Here is a 13033-nt window from a genome sequence, read left to right as displayed (position 1 = left end):
GAGGAGTTGACTTGGAGTGAGTTCGAGAGACTTTTTTGGAAGAATTATCTATCTGAGAGATACTATGATGATAGGGAAAAATAATTCTATGAGTTTAAGATGGGATCCATGACTAATGAGGAGTACACTAGCAGATTATTGGAGGTATTGAGGCATGTACCTTATATTAAGGAGGAGAAAGTGGAAATTTAGAGATTCATCAGTGGTTTGTCGGAAGCATTCAAGGACATGATTGAGTTTGATGAGCTTAGATCGTTGGAGGAAGCCATCAGGAAGCTAAAGCATTGTTATGAGAAATCAAAGCACATATTTGATACTAACCAGGTTTGGAAAGTTAATGAGAAGAATAAATTAAAATGGGATAATAAGCGAACACAACCTCAGGACATAGGTAACAAAGAGAATGCAACAACGCCTAAGAAGTTCAATGCATCTGACAGAGGAGTGCGATTTTGGTCTAACGAGTAGAAAAAGGGGTGATGGTAGGAAGCCCTTGAAGTGTTAGACTTATGGAGGAGAGCATCACATGAGAGATTGTCCACAAAATTAGGGTGGTAGACTATAGATCTACAATGAGCAGGAGGCACAAATAATGGGGGATGTTGGACAAAGTTTTCCTCATATTTATGCAGCGTTGGATAACAGACAGACATATCACAAGTTATCTATTATCGAGATGGATGGTAAGCTTTGTGATCAAGTTGTTTCTATTTTGATTGACCCTAGATCTAATTATAGTTATTTTAATCCTGACCTGGTGGATAAATTTTGTTTGAATAAAGAAGTGCGTGCAGAGTATTGTTTAGTGCAATTGGCTACAGGTACTAAGAATAGAGTTCATCACTCGGTAAGAGCTTGTGCATTTGAATTGAATGGTATGTCTACATCAGCACATTTGAATGTGCTTTCGTTGGGATCATACAATATGTTGTTGGGTATGGATTGGTTGTATCTTCATAGGAAAAAGGTGGATTGTTATGAAAAATCAATTGAGTGCTTGGATGACAATGGAGAACATAGAATTTTGTAGGGTAAGAAAAATGAAACATCAATTAGAATGGTTACAACTATGCAGGTGAAGCATAGTCACAAGAAAGGATGTGTATTGTTTGCAGTGCTTGTTTCTAGTGTTAAAGGTAAGGATGTTGAGGATGCAAAGGTATTGAGTAGGTACTAAGTTTTATAGAAGTTTTAGGATGTATTTCCCACATAGATTTCAAAGTTACCACCTCACAAGGAATTGGACTTTTCTATTGAGTTGGTACTAGGGGCAACACCAACATCAAAGGAACCATATAGGATGAGCACACTAGAGTTAGTGGAGTTGAAGGAAATGCTTGACAAATGATACATCAGGTCAAGTCTACCACTTTGGGGTGCACTAGTGTTGTTTGTGAAGAAGAAGTATGGTACTCTTAGGTTATGCATTGACTACAAGAAATTGAACAAAGTGACCATCAAGAACATGTATCCATTGCCGAGGATTGATGATTTGTTTAACAAGTTGAAGGGAGTAGAAGTGTTCTCGAAGATTGATGTGAGATCATGATACAATCAGGTATGCATTAAGGAAGAAGACATCTACAAGATTGCTTTTGAGACCAGGTATGGGCATTATGAGTTTGTTGTAGTTCCATTTGGTTTGACTAATGCTCCGACTACTTTTAAATGCTTAATGACTAATGTGTTGGATCCTTATCTGGACAAGTTTGTTATTGTATTAATTGATGATATAATGGTATATTCTAAGAATGAGGAAGAGCATGCCGAACACTTAGCAATAGTGTTGATACTGCTAAGAGAGAATCAATTGTATGCTAATCTCAGTAAATGTAGTTTCTTTCATACAAAGGTACATTACTTGGGACATGTTTCCAAGGAAGGCATAATAGTGGATCCAGAAAATATAAAAGCAATTATGGAATGGGCAGCTCCTAGGAATGTGGATGAGGTAAGATCATTCATGGGGTTAACAGGTTATTATATGAGGTTCATCAGGAACTTCTCTTGGATTTCCTATCCCATTACATCATTGCAAAGGAAAGGCAAGAAATTTGAATGACAGAGGAATGTGCAACCAATTTTGAGAAGTTGAAGCATTTGTTGACAAATGCTCCATTAATAAATATTGTAGATCCAGACAAAGAGTTTGTGGTATGTAGAAATGCTTACAAGAGAGGACTTGGTGGAGTCTTGATGCGAGAAGGACAGGTAGTGTGCTATGAATCAAGGGAATTGAATGAACACGAGTAGAATTATTTGACACATGACCTTGATTTGGCAGCGATCATCCATGCATTGAAGATGTGGAGACACTATCTTCTTGGCAGAAGGTTTGTATTAATGAGAAATCACAGTGGGTTGGGGTATCTATTTGACCATCCAAACCTGAATGCCAAAGAAGCTAGATGGTTGGCCATGATCAGTGAGTTCGGTTTTGATATCAGGTACATTAAAGGTAAAGAGAATAGGGTTGCAGATACTCTTAGCGGGAGAGTATAGATAAATCACATAGAAGTTATGAGTTCATACGAGACAGATCTATAGGATCAGATCTTGCAGGAAAAACAATAGGATGACAAGTATATGGAGCTTATGCATAGGTTACAATAGGGTATATGTGATCAATTTGTGGACTATAGTCTCACAACAATTGGTTTCGTTAGATTTAGGGACAAGATATATGTGTCGGATAATAATGAGCTCAGGAAGCTTATCTTGAGGGAATTTCATGCTAAGCTATATTCAAGTCACCCAAGATATCATAAGACATTGAAAATGGTGAAGAAGTCTGATTATTGGCTGAAATTAAAGAAGGAAGTGGCAGCGTTTATGGCTAGATGCTTGGATTGACAATAGATAAAGGAAAAATGTAAGCATCCAGGTGGCTTACTACATTTGATTCTAATTCCAGAGTGGAAATAGGAGGTCATTTCCATGGATTTCATTACAAGTTTTCTAAGGACATATAGACAACATGATTCCATCATGGTTGTGGTTGACTGATCCAGGTCCAGGTGTGACGAAGGACCCTTCCAAGACCTTTTACTTTCGTGATGTGTTAAATTGAATTTTTAAAAGAACATAAATGAATGCATCTGCATGTTGTAAAAAATAGGAACATGTTAATCATCAACATATAAAAATTATAGACGTTGATAATGGAGTTCGCCCAGGAGGGACTACATCTCCGGGCCCCGGTGTCAAGATGGTGTAGGCTGTTGCATTAAGTGCTGTCAATAGTGATGATGTACATAGAGGTGACGTCGATATCATACAAGGAAAAATGCCCTCACGCAGGAGTGGCTCTAAGAGATGTTCTGCTACAGGAACTCTCAATCAAAAGACTCCTATCAGTATGACATAAAACTCATGCATGATGAGCATCCCGCCAACATGGCATAAAAGGGATCTCAATGCAAAAACATGCATGACGACAACAAGAGTATCCCAACAACATACAACAAAGGGATCTCAAAACATAACATGACGAATCATGACAACAAGTACATCACATAGATGATTCCGCATCACATCAAGCAAGGAATCATGAAAACATGTAAGAAACAAGATCCTGCATCAACATCAATCAAGGATCTGTGCAGCATAATGCATAAAGAAGAAGTACATGAACACATCATATACCTCACAACTAGGGGCCATCTGAAGAAGCAAATGTCAAACTGCTGAAGCTGCTCGGACCATCGATCTTATGGCATCAATCGCATGAAAATGACTGCTCGCACATGAGTGTGGACATCTGCACTGGAAATTAGAAAAGTGGTTGGAAAATGAAATGAGAGAATGACAAATCTGAATGCACCATCAGATTTGTGGTGTCGAGTAGTGCAAAATCGACTGTCCAAAATTTGAATTCTGAGAAATTAAGAATCTAGGGCTCAAGGAATCTTTTAGATTCCCTTAGATTCCTCAAAGATTCCACTCCATGGGTGGACTGGAAATCTACAACTCAAATGGCGAATTTGACCTTTCCATTGCGATCCCTATGGAAAACCGTGAAAAACAAGTATAAACTTGACTATATTTCGACATGGAGAAAAATTACCTCCTCGGGAAAATTTCAAGGCTCATGGTTCCATTACCTATTTTTTTACAGTGATCATGGTTCCACCTGCATATTGAAAAATGGCCAAAAAATGTAGAACTCTGATGGAGAAACGAACAATGCCATTGCGTTCATGGCATCGAGAGGTGCTGAATCCATATAAAATTTGTCAAATTCTAACAAAATGAAATTTCACCCCTCCTGCGAAATGCTGCATTGAACTGCGTGCCAAGATTCTGCCTCCTCTGTCTCAAAATTCGTGCCTACTCCTGGTTCCTCCATCTGTCTTGAAATCCATGCAAATGAGGGTTAAATATTTTTCCAAGGCGGATTAACCAAGGAGTTTGGTTATGACATAATGGTAAATTTAGAAATTGGTTGAGGAGGGGTCATGTGGTCAAAACTTGCCCCTCCAATTTTTTTCATGGTACTATTTTTTTTAAACAAAAAAATTTAAAAAAGGGGGTCGGGTCCGCATTGGGCGGCTTTCCCCTTGCCTCCGTATCCATTGGCACATTAATGTGTTGTAGCCGTTGCAATATGGTTATGGGTTGGTGTTACATTGTGTTAATGGTTGGTTATGGGGCCACCCGGTGGGTCGGCCCATGTGGCCGGGCGGGTTCAACTCCTGTCAGCCTCTCTTTTAATAGAGCGATAATTACATGGGGGTGGTGGGGTTGGTGGCCCCCACCCCCTTTTATTATATATATTTTTTGTTTTTTAACAACAAAATGCACATTTGTTTGAAATTCGAATTTTAGCCGTAGGAGTGCATTTAACGACCCCACAATTTCGCTCGGAATTTGGCCCAAGTTAGCTGGAATCTAGTGGCTAGAAAAGTCCAAATTGTGGCCTCCTTAAGCTTTCCCAGTCATAAAAAAGTCAGCCCAACTTTGACTGCTTCTAAATTTCGCATACGGACTCGGATTGACGAACCATTCGCACCACCGTGATCAGGACGACGAGATCTAGGTCTGGTCATGGTTTGAGCATAATACAAACATTTTGATTTTTAAGCTTTCCTAAGTCCTCTTTGTCTTATGTGCGTCTCTTGAGCCACCTGGATCAATCCTCCCTACTAAGGAGCTTTTAGTCCTCCAAAAGCATGAAAAATAATTTGCAACTTCTGTGTACCTTGTTTGCATCGCAAGCATCCTGAAAGGCCTTGCTTCCATCTCCTTCACCTTTGTTCTTCGGAGCCTTAAGCAATGAGCCGACACCTATAACCTCTACAACCTATAGTACATTGTTTTGCAAATTACATGCTTGATTGACATGACCAACTAATGACCCAAGCGTCCCACACTTGCCACCAGTTTATAACACATACTTGGCAGTCAAGTTTACGACAAGATGGGCACAATACTCCAGCTATGAAAACAAGGCCAACATATCATTGTTGCTTCAACAATTGATGGAAAACTCATCACCAATGCAACACATGATTTACAAAGATAAGTCCAAACACTATTTGTTTGACAAGTGATGGAAACACAACATCACTTTCACAGATTATCATGCAACTCAAAATAATACCAGACATCATTGTTGCTGAATAAGTGATGGAAAACACATCATCACTTTTACATTTTAAAATGCAACAAATGATTTACAAAAGAACGACCATGAAACGACAACATGTCTAGAAACCATTTTTCACTTATTAATGTGAATGGGTCGCCTCCGTGTGGCGGTCTTGCTTGTCGAACAACTGCTTCACCTGGTTCACGCATCAATGCTTTGTCTTTAAGGTGTTGCTATGGATGGAGCCTCCAACAAGTGGCTCTTTGATGGCCACTTTTATCACAATGAATGCATTAGGTTTTCTTCCTCCATATCTACTTAACCTGTTTCTTTTCATGCTGTTGAGAGAGTCTTTCACGCCTCATCCTTTTGTGTGCCGCCATTCTTTTCCAACACTTAGGAAACGTATGGTTATGTAATCCACAAAAGGTGCATGTTTTTCAATGCCATGTTTTACGTTCATTATTATCAACATGATCATAATCGAAATGAACATTCGAAGATTGAAAGTGGTTATATCTTCCCTTGCTGTCTCTGATGTCAATATGGCAATGAGAGCTTGCGTCAGCTCTCTCCCTGCAATGGGCACTGTTGTGGGATGATGGGGATGTGTTCCCATGATTCTCTTTCCTCGACGATTTCAACGTTGTCTGAGATGACTCTGACACCTTTGAGCATTCTCCTTTAGTATATCTCGAGCCTACAAATCGATGTTCGTGTACAACCTCCAAAGGTTGAGTTATGCCTTGTTTATTAACACCAAGTTCTTCTTTATCCTCATGCCTCATCCTTGTAAGGAGCCTCATGTTTTTCCCTGTAATTGGGATCTCCAAATCTCCAACAGAACTCATACTATGTGAAGATGAAACCGAAAGGAAATCAACATCTTTTACCTCCTCTTTCGATTTGGAAAGAACTGATGAGGGTTTCTCATCATCCGTTGTTGGTGGTTCGCTAACTGTCTCAGCGCATTCCCCAACTTCATTTCTGACATACCCAAGTCCTGTTCGACACGGTAATTCCTCTACTTTGATGGGATTGACAATGCCTTGGCCATTAATGCCCAAGCCTTTTCCTTCATACCCCATTTTCTTCAACAGTTTGGAGCCAATTCCTGTGGTATGATTTTCAAAAACAGCGAAATCATCATCAAGAAACATACATGAAGATGGAGAACTACTTTTTACCTCGCATGGGTCATGCTGTCACTTTTCCAAGGCCTCGTCCTTTGCTTATAGTTGTTGTAGCTGTTAGCGCTTGAAATTTCACCTCAGGATGAGAAAGGTAAACTTCAAGGCAACACCAAACCACTTAGCCTCGTAGCTAGCCCTACGGGGCAGGAGAGGGCTCTCTCCGTTCTACCTCGGTAAAGATTTTCAATGGGTGAGATAACCAATAGGGTAACACTGATTTTAGGCTAGTGAACTGCTCAAAAGGGTTGATTTGGGGTTTTTTGGGTTTTTGGTGGCAAATTGAGGAGAGGGCAATTTTGGGTGCGGGGATTGGACACAGTTTCTACAGGGAGTTCTTTGGGGCGAGGTAGGAGACAGTATTGATGCCTTTGATTTGAGGTGGATGGTCAGGAATGAAAGGTGAGGAGCTAAAGAGAGCAAACAATAACTTTGAATTCTCTTTAGACAGTAGAAAACATTGAAATTAAACAAACTTAAAAGCAGAGCATGGCAGGCATGAATTCTTACTTTAACACTTCATTTGTTTAATCTGCAGAAATAAAAGAAAGGAAATGAGTCATATAACAAGCTTACAAGTACATTGAGAAACACGCCATCAACACATGAGTCCACAAGAATCCCAAAGAGGACTGCAAAACCCTGGTCTTCCTTAGCCAAAAATTGCAGAGATACAGTGAATAATACAATGATAGCTTCTCCCTCAAGAGTCCAACCTTCCAACCCCTGAAAATGACTAAGAAAATACATAATATAGGCAAGCTAACACCTTTCCTTGTCTCTAGGGGTCGAGCTCATCCTTCTAGGAGCTGTTTCAACCAATTCTAAACTGAGCACTAAAATCTAGGCAGTCAAAACAACTTGCCTCTATAAGCTAGGAAACCAATTCATTCATTAAACTTTCACCTTTTTCATGAATGAATCTTCTAGAAGAGGTACATAAGAGTAAAAGTGTCAATAAAGTACATTAATTAAATCAAATAGGATAATAATCCACCCCAAAAAGTCAAACAGGGTCAAACTGCGTTTTTCTGAGCTGTACACTAAAATATGGAGAAGTTTGCCTGACGGGTCGCGCGCCTCTGCCTGACAGGTCGCGCGCCTTTGGGACCACATTTGGGGCACTTCAGGTGGCCAAATTGAGCAACAGTAGGCTTTTTGGAAAGGTCTGTGAGTCTACTTTCCAACACAACTGGAATTTCTGAATTTGGTGGTCATTTTCCCCTCCAAAAGTGCAATCTCCCAAGACTGCTTTCTGCAACTCAAAAATGTGGCAGAAAGTCAATTTTTGCTTGTTTTTTGACTTTCTGGAGGCCCAAAACTTCATAAAATCTCAAGTCCATTAATGAGCATATGTAACTTCTCATGACAAATCTGGAAATGCTGAGTTTTTGTCAAATGGAGTTGCCATGATGAAGGGTCGCGCGGGGGGTGAGACCCGTTAATGGGAAAAACCTGCAAATTGCCTAAAAATGCCAAAATTCACTCAAAATTCTCAATTTTTTTTGGGATTTGTGCTGTGACTAGGCTATTTAGTGCCTTGATCCTTGAGTGAAGCCTCAGCCAAGATACGGAGGGGATTGGGCCTCTTTCTCCGTTTTAGTGCCTCGGTCAACCGCCTTTGAAACATTTTCATCTTTGCCTTGCACACATGCATCCTTGCCCAGTAATGGTTCTTCATGTTCCTCAGCAATTTCTTCTCTTGGTTGGCCTTAGCCAACAGCCTCTCCAAGTGTGCATTTACCCGGATGAGCATGGACTCTCGGTCAGCGGGCAAAGGATCACCGGGTCTTCTTCGGTTCAAGATTCGGTCACTACGAATCCTCCACAACTCATCAAGAGTTTTCTCATCCTCCAACTGTTTGTTGCGCTGCTCCAGGTATGAGATTTTCCATTGTGCACCTTCTAGTCTCTTTTGCAATACCTCATTTTCAGTTCTAAGGTGCTGAATGATCTCCTTTGCCTCTTGGCTCGGAGAACTGGCCTCAAGATCAATAAGCTCAATATCTGGAACTCCTGATGGCCCCTCATCAATCATGGGCTGCTTGCCCCTCTGTGCTGCTGAAGAGAGCGAGGCCCCTTCCACCTGATGTGGAGATAACACTCGCTGAGCTGATGATGAAGGCGAGATCCCTTCCATCTGCTGTGGAGATAGTACTCGCCGAGCTGCTGCAAATAAGGCCCTCGGGCCTTTCTGATAGGTAACTAAAGGTGAGGAGCTGACATGTCTAGTGACAGGGATGTCATGCTGCTGTGATGGTCCTCCCTCCTCATGAAAAACCTTAGGATGTGGCGAGGGTGGTGCTGTGAAAAACTCACGAGAGATGAACTCCTCCCATGAGATGCCCTGCTGAGCCAACTGATGCAATACTACAAGCTGAATCAAACCATAATGGTACAGGCTCCTATACTGCTGTGTCGGGCTCTTCCTCTGCAACATGGACACCATCCTCTGAATGTTCTGATAGAAGAAAACAGGGATGTTCATCATCCTCACTCGGGTGAAGTGCATCAAGAGGCGAATATGATATGAATATACCTGTGAAAATTTGCCCTCACAGGTAAAATAGTGCATGATGAGCCTCATCATGGGAGCATACTCGCTCCTGAGAAACCTGAATGGAAACACACCTGCCAAATGTCTCATGAATGGTGGCTGGACAAAAGGCTCAAAGTGAACACTATCCAGCACCTTGCGCTTATTCCACACCTCCCCAACATTAGGTATCCCTGTGGCATGTGAGATCACCTCGGGTGTCAAAGTGAAGTCCACCCCGGCAAGGTTGACATGTCCATCATGCAAGTGTAAAACAAAAGGCGAGCCAACTCTCGGTGGTGCTGAATCCTAGAGATCCTCTCACAAAATTCATAGCAAGACATATACTGGAAACATGTGACTGCCATAGGACAAGCCTGTAAATATGCTAAAGAGGTGGGCTCCTCTCGCCTATGATGACCACCTTTTCCACCCTTATGGGGCCTCCTCTGTACCTCAATCTCTGAAGCTGATGACTGGTCATCACTTTGCTCATAGGTTTCGGTTTCTGACATTGTTTAAGGAGCAAAGTGGACAAACTGTGCTGCTGTTTCTGCCTGTAAAAAGCTGATTTATATGCTGTTTCAAGGGGACAAGGAACATGAGGGAAATGTTAGGGGAGGGACATTTTTTACAAGGAAAATGGGAATACATGTATACAACAGGGAATTTAGGGAAAAACACTGCAAATATCACTGCATATGCATCATTAAATACATGTGTTTACATGGGTATTATGAGGGGTAGGGTTAGGGTTTGATTTTTTAGTTTTTAGGGAAAAGGGGTAGGGTTTATTTTCTTTACAAATTTAAAAGGGAAATTTACATGGAAATACAAGGAAAATGAAATGGGAATGAGGAAAAATGATTACAAGGGAAAAACCATTGAAACAGCATAAAACCCTAGCAAATTTTTACAAATTTAACATACAGCCATATGGAGCTTTTTCTCATGCACAATTTGATCTTTAAACACATTCATGATGTCCTTTAAACATAACCAGCAACCATTTCCAAGTTTGGAGAACCTACCTCAAGCAACTTGATGATTTGGAGGGTGCCTGAACGAATTTGCAATGAGTTTGGAAGGGAGGTCGCTGACGGGTCGCGCGCCTCACCCAACGGGTCGTGCGCGCCTGACGGGTCGCGCCTGTTATGAAATTGCACTGCGGGTTGAGCTCTGACGGGTCGCGCGCACCTGACGGGTCGTGCGCCTGGCCTGACGGGTCGCGCACCTGTCCTACTCCCAATTTCGACCAGTTTCACTCAAAATCGCTTGGATGCTCACCCAATCTCTCTTGCAAGTGTCTTGGATGCACAATGAGAGTAAAAGGAGGGAGATTGGGTCTTTATAAACTTTATTTGAATAAATTTCATGCTCAAACCCACTTTCTAATGTTTCTCTTTGACATTTTATAAAACTGACTTTTTGGTTTCCTTTGTCCTGAAATTGACTCATTTAGTGCTTTGGCTTGATTCTTTTTGCAGGGAGATCATCTGAGGGATCTTGGCAAGAGTACCAGGGTTACATGCTATCCGCTGAAGTCTTTTGAAATTTTGATCACTTTTTACAAAAATTTGAAAAATGACCTTGGCTTTAAAAACAAAGTTTTTAAATCCAAGGTGAAAATTAATTGTACAAGATAAAAATTTCGAAGAAACATCTTTACAATATTCCCTCTGGCTTGCTGAGCACTTATTGACCTTCCGAAACATGACCTTGTAAACATACTTGACCAAAACCCTAGACCTAGGAATTTGACCTCAAGACAAGCTTGAAAGAGTTTAATGACTGAAATGACCTGATCCAGCAATGCCAAGAGGGGTACAAATACACCAGCTCCTCCATCAGGGTTATGGCATGCCTAATGGGATGCAAGAATTGACACTGATGAGACACCTACCTATGCAAATGCAAAGAGTTTTGATCGTTGATGGAGGGCTCAAGACCGACTCTAACAGTAGCAAACTATGTTTTTCCTATTTCTCTTCATGTAGACACATCTTCAATTCAATGTTCTCTATTTGAAGATTATGTCTGTTTTGCTTCAGTTCTTCTAGGGTCTCTTCCATGGCTCTCAACTGAAGCTGCAATCGCTCCTTTTCCTCTGTCTATTTCTGTAGAGTTTCATACATTATTTCCACTCTTTTCAAAATGTTGAGCATGGTCTCATACATTGCTTTTTCATCCTCTGTCGCTACACGTTCCATTGTTCACACTACAATTCACATCAACACAAAGACCGCTCTAATACCACTTGATCCAGGTCCTGGTGTGATGAAGGACCCTTCCAAGACCTTTTACTTTCGTGATGTGTTAAATTGCATTTTTAAAAGAACATAAATGAATACATCTGCATGTTGTAAAGAATAGGAACATGTCAATCATCAACACATAAAAACAACAGATGTTGATAACGGAGTTCATCCAGGAGGGACTATGTCTCCGAGCCCCGGTGTCAAGATGGTGTAGGCCGCTGCATTAAGTGTTGTCAATAGTGATGATGTACATATAGGTTACATCGATATCATACAAGGAAAAATGCCCTCACGCAGGAGTGGCTCTAAGATATGTTCCGCTACAGAAACTCTCAATCAAAAGACTCCTATCAGTATGACATAAAATTCATGGATGATGAGCTGCCAACATGGCATAAAAGGGATCTCAATGCAAAAACATGCATGACGACAACAAGAGTATCCCAGCAACATACAACAAATGGATATCAAAACATAACATGACGAATCATGACAGCAAATACATCACATAGATGATTCCGCATCACATCAAGCAAGGAATCATGAAAGCATGTAAGAAACAATATCCTACATCAACATCAATCAAGGATCTATGCATCATAATGCATAAAGAAGAAGTACATGAACACATCATATGCCTCACAACCACGGGCCATCTGAAGAATTAGATGTCAAACTGTTGAAGCTGCTCGGACCATCAATCTCACAACATCAATCGCATGAAAATGACTGCTCGCACATGAGTGTGGACATCTGCACTAGCACTTAGAAAAGTGGCTGGAAAATGAAATGAGAGAATGAAAAATCTGAATGCACCATCAGATTTGTGGCATCAAGTAGTGCAAAATCGATTGTCCAAAATCTGAATTCTGAGAAATTGAGAATCTGGGGCTCAAGGAATCTTTTAGATTCCCCCTAGATTCCTCAAAGATTCTACTCCATGGGTGGACTGAAAATCTGCAACTCAAATGGCGAATCTGACCTTGCCATTGCGATCCCTGTGGAAAACCATGAAAAACTAGTATAAACTTGACTATATTCCGACATGGAGAAAAGTTACCTCCTCGGGAAAATTTCAAGGCTCATGGGTCCGCTCCCTGTTTTTCACAGCGATCATGGTTCCACCTGCACATTAAAAAATGGCCGAAAATGTAGAACTTTGATGGAGAAATGGACGACACCATTGCATTCGTGGCGTCGAGAGGTGCTGAATCCATATAAAATTTGTCAAATTCTAACAAAATGAAATTTCACCCCTCCTGCAAAATGCTGCCTCGAACTGCGTGCCAGGATTCTGCCTCCTCTGTCTTGAAATTTGTGCTCACTCTTGGTTCCTCCATCTATCTCGAAATTCATGCAAATGAAGGTTAAATATTTTTCCAAGGCAAATTAACCAAGGAGTTCGGTTATGGCATAATGGTAAATTTAGAAATTGGTTGAGGAGGGGTTGGGTGGTCAA

Source organism: Pinus tabuliformis, chromosome 2_1, assembly GCF_031772625.1.
Source record: "Pinus tabuliformis cultivar Carrire ecotype Pingquan chromosome 2_1, CPIR1, whole genome shotgun sequence".
NCBI lineage: Eukaryota > Viridiplantae > Streptophyta > Pinopsida > Pinales > Pinaceae > Pinus > Pinus tabuliformis.
Note: the sequence above shows the minus strand (reverse complement) of the source record.